This window comes from Nannobrachium achirus (assembly GCF_963921795.1).
Source record: "Nannobrachium achirus genome assembly, chromosome: 18".
Lineage (NCBI taxonomy): Eukaryota > Metazoa > Chordata > Actinopteri > Myctophiformes > Myctophidae > Nannobrachium > Nannobrachium achirus.
The window spans coordinates 3,074,730-3,099,771 of record NC_137825.1 but is presented as its reverse complement, the minus strand read 5'-3'; positions in this window follow the sequence as shown (position 1 = coordinate 3,099,771).

Genomic DNA, 25,042 nt, shown 5'->3' with positions numbered 1-25,042 from the left:
GATGTCAAACTCAAAGTTTGAAATTCCGACAGACACCAAACTTTCCATGGAAAAGCTGAAACAGGAGTTTGAGGACAGGGCACATGGTGAGACCTTGAATAAATCATCAAACTGTGTTTGATTTGAGAGGTTATGGCTCCTATGGAGACTATATGTCAACTTTGGAAACATTCTATTCAACGTCATGGAAATATATATTATGTTTATAAATATGAATACATTGTCATTCTAATTATTTTCCCATAAATAAATATTTTTTCTTTACAATGATTTTCTGAGTGCTGTCTTCCTAACCTCAGGTATATTGGGCTCATGTTACCAGACCAATGAGAGTCTCTCCTTCAAGCTGCTCAACAGAAAGTCTCCAGTATGGGACTTGAACTGCTTCCAGATGGGCATAGCTGTTGAATCACACAGCTTCTTCAAACATAAAGGATTAGAGGTTGGTCCATCTCTGACTGACTGTATCTTGTATCCTCAACTATCTTGGTCAAGGTTTCATTTTAATAACTTATATATATATATATTTTTTTTTTTATTAAATCATGAACCTACTGACAGCTAAAACAGACTGTTTCTGCTTCTCAGTCCACTCTGTCTCAGGCTTGGTGGGGTGACATGAAGAAGGACACATCAGTGTGGAAAGTCCTTCTTGGCCTTTTCTGCTTTCCACTCTGCTTCACCAACTTCATCTCCTACACCTACAGGTTAGCACCCAGCCTTACATGTCTAACACCATAATACACTTCCATTGTATTCCACACACTTCCATATGCATATTATACTTGTTACTAAAACTATATTAATTTACTTTGTTTAAGACTAAGTTGAGTGGGTTTATGATGATGCTCCACCTTGCAGGGAAGATGAAAAGGAGGAGTCAAAGCCGTTCAAAGGAAGATGGCCTATGTTCTGGAGAGCTCCCGTCACCTCCTTTGTGGGCAATGCAGTGATGTACATCCTCTTCCTCTTCCTGTTTGCCTACGTGCTGCTGGTGGACTTTAAGCCACCGCCCCCTAGTGGGCCGTCCATCAATGAATATGTGCTGTACTTCTGGGTGTTCACCTTCTTATGTCAGGAGATCTATGAGGTGAGTGGAAGGAGATTCTCTCTCTCTTATTGCATCCTGTGTTAATACACACTCCCTCTCATCCAATAACTACAGTACCTACTGTACATAAATTACAGTGGAATGAGGTTTGAATCGTGTCATGTAATTTGCCCTATGTTTACATATCAAAACATAACAAAACAAAACATTTTCTTTTTTTATACATCTAATTGCTGTATTTCTGTTTTCATTTTATATTGGAAGGCATGTGTTGTCTTTTGAGCGCTTCTACGTTCCAACCAAAAACAGGTTTTAGCTAGTCAGCCTTTTATGAATATTTAGATTTATTTATTTCATTTTTGTCCACACTGTATAGGAGGATGTAAGTTTAATAATTTCACTGCCTGCAACATTGCCACAGCTGTAATGTAAGGCAGCCTACATGTGGTTACATGTGACACCTATAATATATTTGCCTTGAGGGTGGGTGGACGCAACATCGGACCTGCAAAATCCAAACTGGGCACAAACACTGTTCAGGGGTCTGCCATGAAAATAGTCACCCCCCTATCCCCCCCCCCTCCTCACAAACCACCATCACCAATTGTGATGAACAATATTTATGGATTAAATAAATTAAATATGTGAAAGACAACTGACTGACTTCTATGTAACCATACTCTATGGACAGTTTGTTCTGCATGTCACTATGCTGGAAAGCATCTTCAGCCTCATAAAAACCCTCTCCCATCACCTACAGTCCACAGATTTGGAGCTGGCATCTTCCAATGATCTGGTCTGTTCAGTTATCAATACCCTATAAGCAAGAGAATCGTGTTTGTCGTATTAATATTATTCATTATTGTTTGTTGCCAAAATTCATTAGCTCCCGCTCTAAAAAAATCTGCTCCTACAGATTTTGCCCTAAAATCACGCAAATTGGTACACAGTATGTCTACACTCATATCATCAACAAGGATCTGTCCTTGCCTGGTTAATAAACCAGACCAAACACAACAACACCCCCTGGCGGTAGTGGTGTTGTAGTACGGTCTGGCACCGATCCATTGAGATTCTATTTCCTCAACCAGCTTCAAGGGTTGGCCAATCAGGGTTGTATGCTTGGGTCACGTGGTTTCTGTAAGCTTGGGGCAAGTGGTTTCGGGCAAACTCAACTCAACTCAACTCAACTTTATTTATATAGCACATTTACATGACAAGTCAACCAAAGTGCTGTACAGGTTAAAAACAAAAAAGCAACATTGCAGTAGCATACAAGACAACAAGACAATAGCATACAGTAGAAAAATTATAATCAATCATTTAGCAGCAATAAAGGAAATCAAGTGTCACTAAAAGCCAGGGAGAAAAAATATGTTTTTAACAGGGATTTAAAAATGGCTATTGATTGGGCGGCTCTGATATATATGGGCAATTTGTTCCAGAGCCTAGGAGCTACCGCTGCGAAGGCCCGATCGCCCCTTGTTACTCTATTTGTAGCTAACTCCGACAACAGCAGCTGGTCGGCCGACCTTAAAGCTCTGGCTGGGGAGTAGTTAGAGATGAGATCAGCAAGTGAAGGGGGTGCCATCCCATTCCTGATTTTAAAAGCATACATTAAAATTTTAAAATCAATTCGGTAGCGGACAGGAAGCCAGTGGAGCGAAGCTAGGATTGGGGTAAGAAATGAATGAAATGAAATGAAAACTCTTCCTGAAATCCCAGACTCTCTTCCCAAAACGAAGTGTGTGATAGAGGCTGGCAACGCCAGGCAAGATCTGTCCCATATAGCACCACCATCTGGCCGATTTTTTCAAACACATTTTTGGACACTGCTCCTACACATTTTGCCCTCAAATCACGCTGCGACCTGGCGGTCGCTAATCTCCCGATTAGGGAGTCTTACTGGTTGATGTGTTAATGAACTTTCAGGTGTTCTTCATGGGTGACATGACTTTAAGCCAGAGGATGAAGCTGTACATGCAGGATGTCTGGAACTATTATGACCTCGCTGCCATCCTTCTGTTCATTCTTGGTCTCATCAGCAGGTTGGTACAAATTATTCATTATTAGGTACTATAGTGCTTCAAGCAAGGTCAGAAAACAACAACAACAAACAGTAAACATTGTTGTTTATTTTGTTCTTTTTGCCCCATGTAAAGCGTCTTTGGGTACTCAGAAAAGCGCTATATAAGTTTGAGATATTATTATTGTGTGGATATGACATAATTATCATTAATGGAGCTGAAGTGTTCATTACAACATTACAACATTAACGTTACAACATAATCAAGGATAAGTTACTAAAAAGGCTGCATCTGCCTGTGCAGATATTCATGCTTGGTTGTCTCTGACAGTTATACAGAACCCACTGAGTATGTGTCGGTCTATTAGACTACTAAACAGCTCTGCTACAACCAGGTTATAACTGGTCTAAAAGTGAAAGTTCTTTAGACGGCTAGGCTTGGATTAGACATTGCCCTTTTTAACCCTCTTTGTATGGACTGTCTATAGTCATTGAAATGACCTTGTTTCATCGTCTAGGCCAGGGGTTCTTGTGGGGGTTTGACAGATTTCTGAGTGTGTAAAAAAGAAGGCAGCATTCAAGGAGGAGAAGAGAGCGTGTGTGTGTGTGTGTGTGTGTGTGTGTGTGTGTGTGTGTGTGTGTGTGTGTGTGTGTGTGTGTGTGTGTGTGTGTGTGTGTGTGTGTGTGTGTGTGTGTGCGCGCGCGCGCGCGCGCGCGCGTGCGTGCGTGCGTGCTTCGCTTATGTAGATTTGCACTTGGCTACCCACTGGTTTCAATTCATATTTAAATGTATTCATTTTAATTACCCACAATATCTCAAACAGTATATGGATTATGGACCCTTTCACATCTTCTCATCAACTGAGACATTGTTCACAAATGTATTTCAAAGTTCCACCTAAAGTTCCCACCTCAGTTGGCAAAAAATCCTTTCGTTTTAAAGCTCCTTCCGACTGGAACAATCTAGCTGCTCATATCCGGTCAATATTATCTTTTCAAATGTTCAAAACATGGCTGTCCTCTTATTTTGAGACTACTTGCGCATGCTTTAATTAACAGTATAATAGATCTCTGACACAATGATTCATATACAGTATGTGCTCTGTGTTTTGTTTGTTTTATGTCTGTTGTTCTTTTATTTTGTTGTGTTTATTTGTTCCTATTTTTTGTTGTAGTGTTATGTTCTGGTTGTTACTGTATGTATGTACCTATATGTACTTCGTATGCATTCTGTAATGTGCGGTGCTCCTTGAAAACGAGATGGTTCAGCTCAAGGGGTTATTCCCAATAAAGAACATTTCAATATGTGTGGGCTGACCTGTAATCGGCGGGATCCCGCTGGTTACCCGCGGGGCGGGATGGGCCGAGTCAACAATGTTTTACTTAATTGGTGGGTCGAGTTGAGGCGGGTCAAATAAAATAAAAAAAACAGTTCAGGTTCCAAGGGCGAAGTGCTTGTTTTCGGTGGAGATGACGGAGGCACGCCGTCTCACGCGACCTTGATCCACATGAGACACCGGCGAGCAAGCGAGTCGCTGTGTAGAGCGTTGCCAAGGTCGAATGAGCCGACTCAGCACCGTCCGAGTTAGGTCACGATATGGACAGAATAGTAAATCTTCGTCCCCCCGACTTTCGGCACCTCCGCGTGGTCCAGGTGAATAAAACAGGCGCTCCCTACCTCCGGCACAATGTGGTTCTGGAAGAGTAGGAGTGCAGATACAAACTGTCACCGGCAGAGCAGTGATGATATTAACAACAAAAGAATACAAGGAACTTAGGAAGGCACAGGGAAAACTAAGGGGTCTAATTACTCAAGGACTAGAAATACTTGGATACACAAGAACAAGGATTAACCACAACACTTACGGCGAATATATATATATATATATATCTGTCTGTCTGTCTGTCTGTCTGTCTGTCTGTCTGTCTGTCTGTCTGTCTGTGTGTGTGTGTGTGTGTGTGTGTGTGTGTGTGTGTGTGTGTGTGTGTGTGTGTGTGTGTGTGTGTGTGTGTGTGTGTGTGTGTGTGTGTGTGTGTGTGTGTGTTATAATGTATATGGTACAGTAATACAGGGAGGTGAAACCACAAACAAGGCTAGGAAACACTAGGAACAATACTAAAAAACAAGATACTGGCAGGTTTGATATCTGAAGCTGTCACTGACTGGAAATCAATCATGCAGTATGAACTGGGTTGTAACCGAGAACAGAGATGTTACAGCCGGTTTGATTGGGTAAACACGTTTTACAGACTGACTGCCTGTCTGTCTGTCTGTCTGTCTGTCTGTCTGTCTGTCTGTCTGTCTGGTTAGATGGATATCCATATACTGTAGGTAGACCTTTATTGATCCCTGTGATTGGTAGCATTGTTGATATTTCACTGTTACATACTGTATGGTCAGCACACATGGACCACAGAAGCGACACTGCCATCCTCTCGATCGCATACGCAGACATTATGCCTATAATGCCTACTATGATAAATGCCGGAACAGTGATGATAATCTTCAAATCATAAAAATTGGACTTTAGTGAAAATGTATTATTTATTTTTTATTTATTGTTTTTTTGTGCTTCAGTTTGAGTGGTCCTATGCGTTTGGACGATGTGTCCTGTGTATCGACTACATGGTCTTCACTCTCCGTCTCATTCACATCTTCGCTGTTCACAAACAGATGGGACCAAAAATCATCATTGTTGGCAAGATGGTAAGATATAAGACACATGTTAACGTTCTTTTATCACGCTGTGAGGGTTGCATTGGTCACTGATATTATAATGAATTCTTGCCCAGTTTGTGACCTCAACCTCTGCTCTTGCTCCAGTGGAGGGAGAAGTCACAGACAGTCTAAATAAACACTAAGGCCCAATTTCAATCTGCCTACTTGTCTGTACTCCTGTCCTCCCGAACTTGTAAACGTCATCAGTCCGTCTCCAAGTACCATTCCAATCCTCAAGTCTGCATCTGAGCAAGTAGAGAATAATAAATAAATAAACAAATACCCGGATGTAGACTTGATCTGCCCGATCTTCCCATTTTACCAAGTTTGCTCTGGACTAGACTTGCACCGACTTTCCACAGCAAATTACCCACAAACTGTTCAACAGCACGGCACCATCTACACGACAGTATGTGCAAATGTCCACATCTTTTTTTTACTGGTGGCTTTATATATTGATTCTTAAAATATACAAGTCTGCAGTATTTAATTTGATTGTATTCAATCAATCAATTTTATAATTATATTGACCTAATATAGGCTACACTTTACTTAGGTGCAACTAATGAATAGGCAAGGCTGTTTCAGTATTTCATATTTAGTTTTATTGTCAATGCACATTAAGCCCTGAAAAGTCATTTATTGAAGAGTAGCTTAGATGTTATATCTGACTTTATTTTAAGTCATTATTACATTTTTAACCACTTGCAGTAAGATTTCCGTGAGAACGGCATAATACGATAATCACCCAGGGCTGGACACTCAGTGGGCTATATTCTATTTATAATTAATAATATAGGCTATTCATATGCACATTTCTATACATTATACTGTATAACAGTAGAAAGGATTAGGTTGACATTTGGGAAAAGGGAAAGAAAGAACAAAGCCAGTGTTGTGTTTTATTTATTTTTTAAGTTCACTATGACTGTTGAGAGAGCACATTTTATCCTCTGTTGGAACAGATCTACTGCTATGAATGCGTCCAACTTGTACTGTAGATCTGCCTATATATAGGCAGATCATAGGCCTATAATCTGCCTATAGGCCTGTATAGGCCTATTCACAGAAACGCACAGTGGAATGCCCTGAAGCAAGCTGAGATGGTGACGTCATTGAGTATGCTGCTATTCCAATAGCAGAACTACCCTCCTCCCATCCTCCTGTCCTCGGAAGTCCCTTCTCCTAAGGAGAACTTGCTAGTCTGAACTCCCAAGGAGGAAAGTCTCTACTCCCCAAGTCTTTGAATTGATAATCAGCCTATACTGTATGTCTTGTTTCAGATGAAAGATGTCGCCTTCTTCCTCATCTTCCTGGCGGTGTGGATACTGGCATATGGAGTAGCCACTCAGGCTCTGCTGTATGACTACGATCCCAACCTATATCGTATCTTACGTCGAGTGATCTACAGACCGTACCTCTACATCTTTGGAGATTTGAATCTTGAGGAAATAGATGGTGTGTGTGTGTGTGTGTGTGTGTGTGTGTGTGTGTGTGTGTGTGTGTGTGTGTGTGTGTGTGTGTGTGTGTGTGTGTGTGTGTGTGTGTGTGTGTGTGTGTGTGTGTGTGTGTGTGTGTGTGTGTGTGTGTGTGTGTGAGAGTGTGTGTGTGTGTGTGAGAGTATTCAGCATAAAATGGTGCTTACTTTAGCTTTATAGCAATGGTTACTGTCACATTATAGACATTTAACTTGATGTTAACATGTTGTTTTAATTATATATTGTATACATCACTTACAATACCTTAAAATGCCATCGCCCATTAGTGTCTTATGTGTAAATCTTAATTTCATCTTGACTTATATGTTGACTGTTTTCAGTTGTTAATGTATTATTATAATATTACTACTAATACTAATACTAATAACAATAATAATAATAATTATGTTATTTTAATCAAAGTGGGATTAGATTGGGACATGGCCGTCAACTGCACTTCCAACGTGACAGAGATAGAGGGCGGTGCTGAGCCATGCAGGAACGAGTACTGGCTGAGTAACTGGCTGGTGATCATTCTGCTGGTGGTTTTCCTGCTGGTCACCATCATACTGCTCATCAACCTGCTCATCGCCATGCTCACGTAGGTTCCCTGTTTCTGTATCTGTTAGCCACCTTCCTTCTGTCTGTCTGTCTGTCTGTCTGTCTGTCTATCTGTCTGTCTGTCTGTGACTCCTTTAATGTTATTATGTGTCTCTTCTTGCTTTCCTGAGCTCAGCTCTTCTCTCCTCTCATCACCTCTGATCTTACCAGAATGTGAACCCAGAAATATTGTGTATGGATCGCCAGCATTTAGAAACTGCCGGATGCAAACGTGCATACTTATATTGAGCAAATTTCATATTTTAGCTTTAAGCTACATAATGACCTATACGGACAGTATTTCAGCAATAGTCCAGGATATTTCCACACTAATCAGTCTTAACTCATTCTGTGCCTATGGGATATGTTCAATCCAAAACAATTTTTTTTTTATTAATTGACTTACCCTGAGCTGCTTGTAGAGTCGTGGGTGGTCCTGGCTCGTCCTACGCTAGCCAGCTAGCCATTTTACATGGTCCGACGATATATTCCATTAAAAATGGTTTAAAATACATTTTTGAGACCCCCAATGTTCACCGAATGTTCAGCGCCGCTTCCGGAACGTAGTCCAGTGTGCCTATCCCGAACATGTTCGGGATTTTTAATGAAATGAATAAAATGATCCGAGGCCTTCTGAAGCCTGAGCCTAAATTTAAAATCCAGTGGTCCAAATCCTGGGGAAGCCATGCCGGCCGGGAGCCGCGAACGTAGCCGCGAATCGCCGCCGAATCCAATGAAAAACCACATCTTTGGAGGCCCATATCTCTGGATTGTGTTTTTAGGGATGTGGCGCGAGGTTTATTTACGGCGAAATCGCCGAAAAATGATCTTTAAAATTACAAAATGGGAATAGCTATTCTGTTAGCATTATCATCCGGGACCTTTCCATGACGTGCACGAACGTGAGCACGCGCGTCACTGCAACGTGAGTCCCCGGATGCTAATGCGCTCGCCTATGGGAGAAAGCCTGGCATTCTTTGGCGCCATCTAGGGGCTGGCACTGGTAGGGTTAAAAGCATTTGGCCCAGATGAAGCCCAGGGTACGCTCTAATGATTTAGCTCGAGCGCCCAAGCCTGCAACCTTCACGGTCGATATATGGTCCAATTTCAATATGACTGCCACCTAAAAACAGTTATACTTATGGCTATAACCTTTAAATCAGATGAGCTACTGGTCAAAACTTATCAAAACTGGTGTCTATTCATTTTTTAAATATATTTTTGGCGATGCAAAGCGAGCGATGCGAAGCGATGCGGGCGTTGAAATCACATTAAAATACATTAGTTTCAATGAGACCGTCCTGACCTTCCACGAGTGCCAACGCGTTGTTCCGCAACGTCGTCCACCATTTCTTTCGCTCACAGATATAATTTATTTATTTGAATGGCTCAGGCTATGTCGCAACGCAATTGACAATGCTCCATATGAGGACAGTTTTTTCGCGCGACTACGCATTCGGAACGCTTGTCGGGTGGGATTGAGTGTGTCTGGAACCCAAAGTTGCATATTTACAAGATGGTGGCTTTATGAAACTTTGCCACGTTTTGCCAATTGTGTGTCAATTCTTTTTAAGCATTACTTTTTGGGGTTACATTGAAGTCTTACGATTTAGGATTAAATCTATCTTTCCAATGTGACCACTATCGCCACCCCAAAATATATTCAACATACTGTACATTTTCACCCAGGGTAAAGTTTTATGTATGTTAAACATATAATTTTACTGAAATGAGAACAATGGAGTTGAGCACATTCTGAATCCTATTGATACAGATACGCCAGTAGACTAAAGCAGGGATACTCAAACTTCTGAACCAGTGGGCCACATTACAAAAATGTCAAGGGGCCGCGGGCCAGTTGATAAAATGACATTATTTGATAACTTCTCTCTTTTATTTGCTTTATTTCCACATAAGACATAAGTGCAATGTGCATTATTTTATGGCTTGGAATTCCCTGGCCTGGAATTCTGTCAATGACACAATTTGTAATCAAAGTAATTTGCTAAATTTTGTTCTCTTTTTAATACTTCTGTGCAATTAGCATATTCCACAAAACACTAAAACAAACTAATGTACGTTTGTCTGCTATTTTGTCTGGGTTGATATCTGCCCTCGGGCCGGAGTTTGAGTATCACTGGACTAAAGTATCTAATAGCCCTATTGTGCACACTTACACCTTTGCTAAAATACATGTATTAAACAATACAAATAAAAATGTCAATGCTCTCAAACCTCTTATTGCACAAAACAACAATTCACGTCAAATGGAGCATCTCGAGTGCCTTCACACCACTTGCAGCGCCCACTACATTAGTTATTGCAATGAAAAGCATCTCACCTGTCAGTCACCTGTGAATCCTCTGATCAATGGTTTCTGTCTGCTGTTCCAGCTTACTGTGCACTCTGTCAACACACACACACACACACACACACACACACACACACACACACACACACACACACACACACACACACACACACACACACACGTATTTGTATGGGTCAAATACATGCATTGCAAGGCAGTGGCACTTGAAGGTACGTCACCCAGGTGTTGAAGTAAGTGGTGCATCAGCAGCTACCACTGGTCACCAGTGGTATTGCAGCCTTGCAGCTCATGCTACAGACATACAGTAGAGAGGGAGGGACATAGCTAGGAACAGATAAAGCGACTCTTTGGAGATGCTGTACCACGGCTCAAAAAGCACACCCCATATGAAGATTGCAAGATCCAATCTACCCTCAATTTGATTTAATAGTTTGTTGATTTGTCCCTTCAACCCTCCATGCAGCAACACCTTTGAAAAGGTGCAGGAGAAGAGCAACCACTACTGGATGTTCCAGCATTACAAACTCATCGTAGAGTACCAGTCCCGTCCTGCTTTGGCTCCTCCTTTCATCATCCTCTCCCACCTTCAAATCTTCATCTCTTTTTTGAAGAAGGAGCCTCTCAGGGTTTCTACAAATGGTCAGTATTTGATTTGGATCAAATACAACAGAATAAAACATTTTATCTTTAGCTTATTATGTGATTTGATCACTGTGTAAGTTTTGAACAAAGGAGAATCATTGCTAACAGTCTTTTATTGTGAGCACCTGTGTGTATGAATTCATGAATGCACACACAGGTTTACAAACAATGATGAACAAATAATTAGTCGTTCTTGAGGATTTTACATTTTTCATGAAAATGTAACTAATTTGATTTGATTGAGAGACAAGTAAAAAAAAAAGAAAAAAAAGTATAAGCCTGGAAAAAATGTGTGTGTCCTGATATAAAATCCCACGACCCTCCATCTGGGGAAAAAAAATCAACAACCTTCCCCAAGTGATTAAAGAAAAAAGATTAACCCTGCCTAGGGGTGTCACAATATATTGTCCCACGACATATTGTGATATTAAAATGGACAATAAGTATTGTGTATGTGACAAAGCCACATTATTATATAAATCCACCATGCATGTTATTTTATTTAAATATGTAACATGTGGGGAACTTGAAATGAATTCATGTGGTGGTTAATGGGTTTGATTGGGAAGGGGTGAATGAATGATTGATGCCACCAGAATCTATAAATCTAGAGGGTGTGGTACAGGGGGAGGGGCCATACCTAACCTATGCAATAGAATTCTATAAGCAGCAGTAAACACTAGTTGTCAACTAAGCCTAGGCTACTTGTACTGTAGCCATTTTACTTCTCACACGAAAGACAGACGTGAATGGGCAGGAGGTGGCAGGCAGGCATGCACGCACGCACACACACACGCACACACACACACACACACACACACACACACACACACACACACACACACACACATACACACACACACACACACACACACACACACACACACACACACACACAGTTAGAGACAGCGACGCGAGGCAGAGAGAGCGAGAGAAAAGAGAGAGAGAAATGGACACACACAGCTTGCTAGCGAGAAGTTAACTGTTACCGACTGTGCAAATATGCGTAATGGAGCTATGAGGGGTTTAACTTTTTAGTACAGTTTGGCAAGGTGCAAGCAGCGCAAGGCATGCTGATGCCGCTTTAAGTGGACACAGCTGTAAGTTTAATCATGGATATTGCCTCATGAAGAACAACGTCACGTTACACATTTCATCTGCGGTTATCCAATATTAATTAATAATTATATTTGATTGACCCAAATCCGCCCGAATGGCGGTTAACCGTGGCAACCGCGGCTAAAACCGCCATCCGTGCACGTCTACTGAGACTATAAATCATTCAAAAAGCATTGTGTTTGTGTGGAAAATACTTTTAAATTATATTAAATTAGTATTTATTATTACAAATGACTCCTAAATACGACTTTAGAGGGTGACTCCGACCCCCCGTCCCCCCATGATTGCTTCAAATCATGAACGCAATATCCGATATACCCATCAAACTTTGTACGCACATTCCAACTGGTTCAAGGACAGTGTTGTTTTTGGCAGGTTAGATTTAGTCTTAGTCTTTTTTGACGAAATGCTTATTAGTTTTAGTCACATTTTAGTCATTTATATCCTTGAAAAATGTGTCTTTAAATAAATTCATTAAGTAGCCTATTAGACATTGGAATCAAAGTTGACAGGTGCAATTGAATTCATAAAGCAATCCACATTTCCGTGAGAATTTACTGTAGCATTATTTGCGGGACACTTACGGTTAACAGCAGACATACAAGCTCACGTCGCATCGCAGATGCAACCAAGATCACAACAAGTTGTGGATAGATGTATATAGGCTAATAACAATGTTACACCTGCCCCATCCTATTTATATGCACAGTTCACACAGGAGGCAATTGTAATATAATCTAATAATACAGTATGCATGTCTTTTTTTGTATGGTATCACTAAACTGGCACTTGTCACACTACAGACAGCACACACACACACGCGCGCAGGCGCACGGTACTGTTGAGTTCCAAGGATTTACACGTGACGTCACAGCAATACGCAACGTCGGACTCCGCTGACCGATAACAAACCACTACGTCACTAACGTAGCCTTTGGGAATAGTACCGCTCTCTCCGCATCCAGCGAAAGAAAGTTTCCATGCTTTACAACAAACAATACAATTAATTTACGTTTGCTTAAACAAGCCAACATTAGCTTGAAGCTTAGCGCCAGATGTTAACCAGTAGGATTAGTAGGAAAGTGACTACGGGTCCAGTTGTCAATAACATATGGAATAAGGAAATCTTTTCAGCAAAGGACTATATGATTTGTGCCGTCTGCTTACCATTGGATTGGGAATAGCAGCGCTCCGTGGTACTGTAAGTAAGCCTGCATTATTTCCTGGATTGTAAAATAAATCCATATTGTGTCTTCTTTTCCGACGACCGAAATTATTAATTGATATGCTTCCGACAACAACAAACAACACGTGTGTATAGTCATGCCGACATATAGCCAATCACAGAGCCTGTTATGTGTCCTAGAATGTTCCATATGATTGGCCACTACCCCTCCATTGAAACAGCCTTTATAATATTTTACAGCTTTTCATGCATGTTAAAACGTCCGATAAACCAGATGTTCGTCTCGTCTCCGTCACGTCAACGAAAACACACACATTCGTCTTGTCATATGTTAGTCACCGTGCCCCCCATTTTAGCTTGTTAATCAGAGTCAAACTAAATGGCATTTGAAAATCTGACAAAGTGTTCAGGAGGAGCATCTTTGCACATGATGTGACAGGCATTGCTGGACCCATCGGTGAGAAAAAGTGAACGCACTCCCAGTAGGCCAAGGAAGAACCTACATTCAAAAGTACCCACATTGTCAATGAGGTCAGTTTTTAGCTACCTGGCCTGGTGGAGACCTGTGCTCTGGGAAGCATGTTTTCTAGTTTTATACACAATTCATACTAATACATTTCTATTGTTTCGTTTGCCAGATCTTAACATCCACCTTGGTGTGTTTTGTTACCACTGTGGGATGGATCCTATCGTGGGGACCAGGTATCAGTGTACAGTGTGTTCTTACTATGACCTGTGCTCTGCCTGTCGGTTCACTGGGTGTCCAGAACGTAAGGAACACCCTCTGAGGATCATCCAGACCCCATTCCAGGTCAGAATATAATGTGAATAATAATGTAAACTAATGTCCTACTTCATCATACTAGTGTCACACATTGGTAACACAAATAGCCAGCCTGCAAGCTAACAACCCACAGCGTTGCAACGTGTTGTGAGCTGGTAGTTCTACTATTTTTGCTTTTATCAGGTATTAGTATGTTTTCCTGAAATTTAACTGTTTTGGACATAATTTTCATCTGAAAACTGTAACCTTTAAATATCTCAGGGAATGTAGAAAAAGAACTAATGTTGAAAATAAAAATGCAGTCACTGGCATTTCATCCTGTAATGTGGAAGCTGCTGCTGCAGATGATGATGTATCTGTAGGCTACTTATAACTTCCCTGGTTGCTAATATTTACATATATATTTGACTGTCTAATTTATTCATTTAGATTATGTTTAGATGTGTATGTATGTATGTTGTTGACTTGTCCACAGATACTAATACTTATGCTAGATGGTTTGTTGTTCAGTCAGATGCTAGGTTTGGTCCAGTAAGAGCCGCTGATCGGACTGTCCGCGTCCGGACGGAGCAAGCGGACACGGACAGGGAATGAGCGGGAGCTGATGTGTGAGCGGGAGCTGATGTTTGAGGATGGACGGACGCTCGCTTAGACGGACGGACGGACGCTCGGACGGACGGACGGACGGACGGACGGACGCTCGCTCAGACGGACGGACGTACGCTCGCACGGATGCTCAGATGGACGGACGGACGGACGCACGGACGCTCGGACGGACGGACGGACGCTCGGACGGACGCTCGGACGGACGGACGCTTGGGCGGACAGACGCACGCACGCACGCACGCACGGATGCACGCACGCACGGACGGACGGACGGACGGACGGACGGACGGACGGGGACTGCCCCATAGGTCGAACTCGGCAGGTTACTGAGGTTACTGAGGTTAGGGTGAGGGTGAGGGTGAGGGTGAGGTTTAGGGTTAGGGTTTACGGTTAGGTTTAGAGTTAGGGTTAGGTTTGGGGTTATGTTTAGGTTTAGGGTGAGGGTTAGGGTGAGGGTTAGGTTTTGGCGATCCAAAGGGTGTTTGACCTAATGACATGTTACCCGGACGGACGCTCAGATGGACGGACAGACGGGATGGACAGACGGACGGACGGACGCTCAGGCGGACAGACGTCCGAGCGTCCGTCCGTCCGTCCGTCCGTCCGAGCGTCCGTCCGAGCGTCCGTCCGAGCGTCCGTCCGTCCGTCCGTCCGTCCGTCCGCCGAGCGAGCGAGCGTCCATCCATCCTCAAACATCAGCTCCCGCTCACGCTCACAGCCCGTCCTCACACATCAGCTCCCGCTCACACATCAGCTCCCGCTCAGTCCCCGTCCGTGTCCGCTTGCTCCGTCCGGACGCGGACAGTCCGATCAGCGGCTGTCTCTCGTTTGGTGTTCGGCTGCTATACTGTAGTTACTTTGTAGCACTTATTAATTCTCCTTACACTACATTTATTTCAACTCTTTGCTTGTTGTTTGCTGGACTTCATTATGGTTTGGCTCTTTGGAAATCACTCAAGAGTAATAGGTTATATTTAATGTGTAGGCTAGTTGGGTCACTTGTTACTGCAATAGACTCCTACTAGTTGGGTCACTTGTTCGGCAGGCAGGGGAATACGGTGAGATAGAATGAATCTGGCATGTTAAACAGATGTATATTGTGTTCTGTGTTCATAACATCCTCAATCTTCATACGCTAGATCTGGGAGACCAAGCAGAAGCAGAACTTCCTCACAGCCCAGACAGAGAGAAGCGACTCTGAGAGGATTAAGCAGATTTCTGACAAGTAAGATGATGATGACCAGAGGTGGACACTAATGAAGTACATTTACTGTACTGTAATTTACTGAGTATTTGTCATTTTGGATACGTATGACTTTCATTGTAGTACAAGATCAATATTGCACTTTTGACTCCACTACATTTCCAGGAAAGGAGAAATGATGCATGCAGTACAATACAGTACAGTACAGTACAGTACAGTACAGTACAGTACCATACCGCTTCAAATATAGTGAAAATTGTAGATCTACAAGCTCACACAATGTATTGTGAGCATGTACTGTAGATCTACTATTTTCTCTATTATTGATACATTGAAAAGCTCTGGAATTATTTTTTTATAGTTTTTTTTTTCTTTCAAATATTCAATACAGCAATGCACTGATGTAAAACAAAATGTACTTTGTAATTTGTACTCATGAATACACAAGAAACATGTTTTTTAAAGCATGTACTTTTGAATACCATTTTTTTCCTACTCCATTACTTGAACTCAAGTGCAAAGTTGTCCTGTTGTGCTTTTTAAACTGTGTGTGTGTGTGTGTGTGTGTGTGTGTGTGTGTGTGTGTGTGTGTGTGTGTGTGTGTGTGTGTGTGTGTGTGTGTGTGTGTGTGTGTGTGTGTGTGTGTGTGTGTGTGTGTGTGTGTGTGTGTTGACAGAGTGGACAACGTGCTGAAACAGGTGACAGAAACCTTTGACCAGAAGATTCATCAGATGACTGACAGGTGAGATGACAATGACTTCATGTCAATCACTACATTCATCACATTCAACAATGTGGCGATGTGTTAAAGTGACAGCTCATAATACTACATGCAGTTGTGGTCAAAATAGCAGATCTACAAGCTGAGTTGTGAAAGTAGCCAAACTACATATAGGGAGTGAAGTGGTTAATGTATGTTTTGTAATTGCTACAAAGTAACTTGTAACTAAAGATTTAAATAATTATAGCAGAGTTAAAGGACAATCTTTACCTTTTGAGATGAAATGGAGTAGAAGTTCAATGATTGAAAATTAGAAATACGCCAGTAAAGAATTCTGTAATACATTTTACTGAAGAGTGTGTGTGTGTGTGTGTGTGTGTGTGTGTGTGTGTGTGTGTGTGTGTGTGTGTGTGTGTGTGTGTGTGTGTGTGTGTGTGTGTGTGCGTGTGCGACTGTGCGTGTGCGACTGTGTGTGTGTGTGTGTGTGCGTGTGGTGTGTGTGTCTTCATCTTCATGGGGGCCCCGACCCCAAAATTACCCGAGAGACCCGTACCGGTTTCAGTCAGAGTTTTATCTTAATCACTTGGAGCCGGGCCGGAATGGCCGCATTTGCCTCGGAATACGGGCTGTCAATCATTATGTGTATTACCCGAGTGACCCCGAGAGGACCCGTACTGTGGGTGAGACGTGTGTACTTTCTACCTTTTTATGCAAACTTTTAATAAACCAATCAATGTGTCGTGTAGAGTGCGCTGCTGCGCTCTGATCAGGAGACGGAGAGAAACGCAATGAATGAATGAATGAATGACGAACTGAAGCGCTGTTTAACGTGTGTGCTGCATTTAGGCTGACCTAGGATCACAGTTAGCCGTGAGGCAGCGACATGAATGGAATGGCTGTGTAACTGTGAGATGATTATGTTGTTTGCTGGTCTAGGATCAGATTAACAGGGGGAAAAATAACTTCTGTGCGTAATGCATGCGTGATGCGTAGCTGCTGCCCGGCTGATGAGAAAGCACCAGCATACATTACAACCATGACAAACAGTTAAACTGAAAATGACTTACCTCTGTAGATAGAAAATAGCCTAAAGGCATTCCTTTCTCCCTGGCTTTTGTTTCAATTTTAATATTATAGATTCCTAGGCAACCAACCAGCAGCATTGGACAATAATAAGTCTACATTACATGATAAAGTTTAAACCTTGCTCTGACTTCTGACAGTGCATGGCTGCAGACAGTGAGTGAGACTGTGAGTAGACCTCGCCACATGAAAGGCAGAGGCACGCACAAGGGGCTTTTAATAGCCTAGTCATAGGCTAAATGCTTGCGTCTCTCGGAACCTCGGAAATAAACAGATTTCGGGACAAATGTTACAGGTTTCGGTCTGTAAAAAAATAAAGAAAGTCGGAACGGGACGGAATCGGACAAGGCAGTTACGGGGCCACGTGGGTTTGGTTTTGTAATTTGATTATTATTTCAGAACAGGTCGGAATCTGACGAAATTTGAAGATCCATTTCAATTTCGGTTCATTTTTTTGAAGAGCTCTAGCGTGTACATCAGTGTAACAGTTATGTGATACATTGTACTATTTAACCTTCATCTAGTGAGACAATGTGTTGTATCATTGTGTTTATTATTTTGTGTGTAATTGTATTTACTTTGTAGTCAGTCAGTCAGTCAGTCAGTCAGTCAGTCAGTCAGTCAGTCAATCAATAAATATCTGTGTGTTTTGGCAGAATGGACAGAATGGAGAAACAACTGACTGAACAGTTCACTGAACAACTGAATGAACAGTTCACTGCACAGCGGACTGAAATGAGAGCTTTGGAGACCAAGGTATTGCCAAGATTTTGTATTTAAATCTCTTCCATCAATAACCATTAATGTTTGATCTGTGATGACTCATCGTGTTCTAATGATGACTCATCAGGTTCTAATGTGATGACTCCTCAACAGTTTACTACACATGTTGGTCTCCATTCTGTCAAAGAGTTTTATCATTTAAATGTTGACCTTAGGTGATTCTATGGAGGGGGGGGGGGGGGGGGGGGGGCTTCAGTGGAGCACAGTTTCTCTACCCTGAGACATGTGTGCATGAGGAACCCAGCCTGTCTTACATCTCCTGATAGAATCACCTATGATGTTGACATTCATGCCACTATTCATGCTGTTTTTACTGTTTGTGACCACTAGATGGAGAAATGCTCTGATGCTCTCGGACAAATCCTGCTTCTTTTGACCAAACCAAAGTCACCATAGAGTAGAGACAGAGAGCTTTGGAGACCAAGGTAACGTCCAGATGTTTATTTAAATCTCTTCCATCTTCACAGTCTGTTCTACAGATAAACATTAATGATTGTTCTAATGATGACTCCTCAACAGTTTACTACACATGTTGGTCTCCATTCATGCCTGTATTCATGCTGTTGTTACTGTGTGTGTCCACTAGGGGGAGAATGCTCTCAGTCAGATCTTGGAAACTTTGGATCAAAGCCAGAACAGTGCATTGAATGATTATTAAAATAAAACATGCTCTGAAAATGCAACGCAGCCATCTGACCACTAGAGGCTGCTAGGTGGTCAGATGGGTGGACCTGTAGAAAAACTATGTTGGAGGCTTTTATTTTGTGTGGGGAAATGATGTAGGCCTATTTGACTTTTGTAGCCTATTGAGAAAAAGAAAAGAAAAGAAAACTTTGCCTTGGGCTTTCATTTTGAGAAGAAAAAAAAAATAAGAAAAATTACTAACTAAATTACTAAACTAACACAAAAAGGGGCGAGGGGATTTTATGAAAAGAAAAGAAACTTGATGTATTTAGAAAAAAGAACATTTGTTTATTTTTAAATAAAATGCTCCATCTGGGTGCTTTTAACACTTCTGCTGTCTTAGACAAGGCACCTGGTCAATGAAAGGGTTAATACCATGACACCTCGTCACTGTAACTGTAAACATATTAAAACTGTTATGACTTACTGTACGTCCTCGCTGTCCATTCTGCATCGCTAATGTCCATGATTTGTTTACAACGCATGGTGGGCGTGCACGCCAAGTGAAGCTCCTCCATAGTAAATCCATTGATCTTTCAGTAAAAACAGTTAATTTACTCTAAAAAATACATTTTGATCCCAAGGCTGGCATGTTTACAGCGCAATCTGCACTCGGATGGCGGCCGCCATGACACCTTCATGAAAATAATGAGCGCAAAAACCCTGCCCGGCCCTTCAAAATAAAGCGGTGGCCTATGGAGGGAGCAAGGAAAATTCATCCCTTAAGAGGCAGCAAAAGTGTTAATGTGTATGCTTTTATTTTGAAAAAAAGGATTGTTGCTATTGATGTATGGGACTTTTATTCTTTTGGTTTTGAATATTTTATTTTGAAAGGAAAACGATCTGTGGAGCTCATTTTTATTTTAGAAGAACTGCATTTGTAAAACATACGTAAGCAAATACGATGTGAGGAGATTCTATTCTGAAAAAGAAAGGGTTGGTTAATTTGTTTTTATCTTGTTTTTTTTTTTACTGAGTTTGGGGATTTTGAAAAACTATAGCTTTTATAGTGAAACATGATGTCTGGAGAACTTTTATTGTGAAACATGATGTCTGGAGCTTGCATTTTGAAAATGATTGTGAGGGGATTTTATTTTGGGAAAAAACTACAGCTTGTATTGTCTGGAGCTGTCTGGAGATTTTATTTTGAAAAAACTGTGTAAGGCATTCATTAAAACTTGACTTTTGATATAAACATCGACCAATCAGAAAAGGGGGCGGAGCTAACGAACACCAATGAGGAACAAGGAGAGGCGACTCCTACGTTTATCATGTGTGCATTATGCAAATGAGCGCTTATGTAAAGCAGGCTCTAGACCCGATCACACTGTGGGGGTCCCTGGGCTGAAATATGTTCAGATGGGGTCCCTTGCTGTCTATTATGATCAGATGGGGGTCCCTGGTCTTTTATGATCAGATGGGGGTCCCTCCCTCCCTCCGTGCCTTATATGAACCATGTGTGCCTACAGCATATCATCTATTAATGACTTTAATAAAACTATAATCATCAGTGTGTTTCTAATCGTTGTTTTGTCATGACCAGAATGTTGTATTCTTTGGAAGAAAAACATGCAATCATTCATTTTCAAATAATGACAATATCAGATCTAGCAGCTCACAACGTGTAGGGGTGCAATGTGTTGTGAGCTTGTAGATTATTGATAGGACTGAGGCACCCTGCGCTGTGTGTTGTTCCGGAGGTTTGTGGCCGAAGTGCTGCGTTATGGTAAGTTAAAGACAGGGTGAAATCAAAAACATGTTGTTCACACTTTTAGAGCATATCTGTAGTGATAACATGGCCATACCTAACACTCGATGCCAGAAAAATTGAAAATAAACAATTTTTGTGTATATTTATATCAAAGGTCCCTAAATAGGCCATTCTTAATTACTTCCTGTGAACAGAAATTCTAAAAGTGATGACATAGACAGGTCCGCTTGCATATAAATGAACCTTTGATTACATTCACCTGTTTGTTTCCCATTGCTAGCTCCCATTACTCCCATTACTCAGATTTTAAATCCCATCGCCTGAAGGGCTGGTCCCCTTGGATAGGTTCAGAAACACACAGGCTTCCTTTTCAAACTGAAACTTCAACATAAAATACCCCAAATAGTCATTTCATTGGGTCTTTAAAGATTCATTGGGTCTTTAAAGACCAAGTGAAATGGCTATTTATGGTATTTTATTTTGAAGTTTCAGCCTGAAAAGGAAGCCTGTGTGTTTCTGAACCAATCAGAAGGGACCAGCCCTTCAGGCGATGGGATTTAAAATCAATCATGTGATGCTTAATGTTTTTTCAACTACTTTTTGTGGTCACATGTTCAGATACTGGATTCTGATTGGCTTAAAACAGTGGTAAATCAGTCAACAACCTTGAGTTGGCTCATGGACCCCACCCACTGTTTAGTCCATGGGCCCGACGGGTTGTCGGTATCAAAAAGGTGGCAAAGGTTACCATGCATTTTTGAAAAGCTCTATATATGTAGATTATATTTTGGTATGATAACCCTTTCTGAGACACAGCTAAATTGGTGTTATCAGCCTCTAGAGTTGGTGTCCCATTAACTTTACATTACAGGGAAAAAAAGCAAAAACATTATCTGCTTTTAGTACCATAAGAGGGGTCAAACTAGGGGTTTGTCATGATGCCGAATCCATTGCAAGCATTTGTTTTGCACAAAAAACATTCCTTGGGCTATAAATGGCCACAGAATACGATGCATGTATGGGTGTGCATTCATGTTAGTCAGAGGCCTTAGGGTTTTATTTCTCGTGCTAATCAGTCTAAAAGCGGCGGATTTTGCACAGATGTAGCCCAGGGCATGCTCTAATGATTTAGCTAGGGCGCCCAAGTCGGCGAACTTCGGGGTCGCCACAGCTCCAGAAAAACAATGGTTTAGTGATAAAAAGTGATGAGTCATCACTTTTCTGAGTTTTGTGGATGTTTTCTGGAGCCCGAAGGTCACCGACTCGGGCGCCCTAGCTAAATCATTAGATCATGCCCTGGGCTACATCTGTGCAAAATTTGGCGTTTTTAGAATGATTAGCATGAGAAATAAAACCCTAAGGCCTCCGAATAACATGAATGCACATCCATACATGCATTGTCTTCTGAGGCCATTTATAGCCCAAGGAATGTTTTTTGTGCAAAACAGATGCTTGCAATGGATTCGGCATCATGAAAACCCCCTAGTTTGACCCCTCTTATGCTACTAAAAGCAGATTAATATTTTTACCTTTTGTCCTGTAATGTAATGTTAATGGGACACCAACTCTAGAGGCTGATAACACCAATTTAGCTGTGTCTCAGAAAGGGTTATCATACCAAAATATAATCTACAGATATAGAGCTTTTCAAAAATGCATGATAACCTTTGCCACCTTTTTGATACCGACAACCCGTCGGGCCCATGGACTAGTTGTGTTGCAGTTGATTGTAACTAAATAACCTTGCAAGTTACAACTGTGTTTTCTTTCATTTATATGGTAGAAGTGGTAGAAAAGCAATTTACCATTCGAGGGTCGTGGGTTGTTGGCTGATTTAAATCAGCCAACAACCCACTCCCTCTCATGGTAAATGGTTTAAATCAGCCAACAAGCCACTCCCTCTCATGGTAAATGGTTTAAATCAGCCAACAACCCAGTCCCTCTCATGGTAAATGGTTTAAATCAGCCAACAACCCACTCCCTCTCATGGTAAATGGTTTAATCAGCCAACAACCCACTCCCTCTCATGGTAAATGGTTTAAATCAGCCAACAACCCACTCCCTCTCATGGTAAATGGTTTAAATCAGCCAACAACCCACTCCCTCTCATGGTAAATGGTTTAAATCAGCCAACAACCCACTCCCTCTCATGGTAAATGGTTTAAATCAGCCAACAACCCAGTTCCTCTCATGGTAAATGGTTTAAATCAGCCAACAACCCACTCCCTCTCATGGTAAATGGTTTAAATCAGCCAACAACCCACTCCCTCTCATGGTAAATGGTTTAAATCAGCCAACAACCCACTCCCTCTCATGGTAAATGGTTTAAATCAGCCAACATTTCTTTAATAGAAATAGAAAAACAAACCTTAAAACCTAAAAAGAAATCCACTTTTGAACCCAGACTAACCACTGGTCTGTGGTCAAATAATAATTAGAAGAAGAAGAACGAAATGTAAAGTTCAGCTCTAGAATGAATAGTTTTTGTTTTACGCGATGGTTTTAACATTTAAATCCAAACTTACAGTAGGTTTTCTGGAAAACATACAATCCTAATCTATGTTTTCAGAAAAAAACATACTTGTTGTTGTGAGCTTGTAGATCGGCTATTTTCAAATAGCCACGGTATAAAATAAGGCTATAAAGTGGTTTATGTCTTATAATATTATAATTTATATCTGCAAAGTAACTCAGTAAATATGATTCATATCTCAACATAAATTATATCATGATTATTGGAGGTTTGGTGATATAGTCTGGTGTCTAGTGACCTCTAGTGGTGCTTGTGGGTCATTGCATGGTATTGGCTGTATTATCCAATAGTCACATTTAAGCTTTTAAATCTCAAAACTGTTACCTTTCAGGGTTAAAAATAAGTAAATAAAATGCAGATCTACAAGCTCAAAATGTTTAGCTTCACACCACTTATAGGCTTTCTTGTGTTTGTGTCCTTTTTAATTCATTTTCAATAAACTAATCATTTTTTTTTAAGGTTTTGAGCTTGTGTATTTGTTACCTTTAATGCTTTTATGTGACACTGCTTGTACTGATCAATTCATGAAATAAAAAATAAATAAAAAAAGTAAAAATGTGGATATAAGAATTATCAGTCAGATGATCAGAGAAGGTCTGGTTGTTGGTGGAAAAAGTACCTAACATTGTTTACATAAAACTAAGCAAAAAGCATCAATGCTGCGATGTAGAAATACTCTGTTGTTATCTCCACCAGCCGAAGGCTGAGGGAGAGTATGTTTTCGCCCCTGTCCGTGCGTGTGTGCGTCCGTCCGTCCTCCGAGTTTGTTACCAGCTAATCTCCGGCACCGTTGGCCCGGTCGCTGCCAAAATGAGCACACACACTCCCTGGATGCCAATTCAGAACCTCTGCCCCACATTTTTCAGATGGCCCTGTTCTAGCGCCACCATGAGGCCGATGTTTGCAAAACACATTTCTGTACACTACTCCTACAGATTTTATACCAAAAATCACGCAAATCGGTAGACACTATCTCTACAGTCATGTGATCGACACGGATCTGTCTGATTGTCCATACTCCATCCTGATTGGCTGATATTGGCTTTCAAAGTTTGTAAGATTGGTCCATTTTGGACAAAATGCCTCAAATCACAAACGCAGAGCGCAATTATCACGCAATCGCGCACACACGTTCCCACTAGGACGAGGAAGAAATGCCACATCAAATTTCGGAAATCAGCCTCATGGTGGCGCTATAACAGGCCGATTCGTGGTTTTACCTATAACTCCACCGATCAGTTTCAAACTTTGTAAGCGCACTCCCTGGATGCCAATTCAGAACCTCTGCCCCACATTTTTCACATGGGCCTGTTCTAGCACCACCAGGAGGCCAATTTGTACAAAACTACCTTTTGGCCAGTACTCCTACAGATTTTGTCCAAAAATCACACAAATCGGTAGACAGTATCTCTACAGTCATGTGATCGACATGGATCTGTCTGATTGTCCATATTCCATCCTGATTGGCTGAGATTGGCTTTCAAAGTTTGTAAGATTGGTCCGTTTTGGACAAAATGCCTCAAATCACAAACGCAGAGTGCAATTAACATGGAATTGCACACACACATCCCCACTAGGCCGAGGACGAAATGCCACTTCAAAATGTTTTAATCAGCCTCATGGTGGCGCTATAACAGGCCAATTTGTGGTTTAACCTTTAACTCCACCGATCAGTTTCAAACTTTGTAAGCGCACTCCCTATAGGCCAAGGAAAAAACATTTCCATTTTTCACATCAGCCTTTTAAAGCGCCACCAGGAGGCCGACTTATGTAAGACACA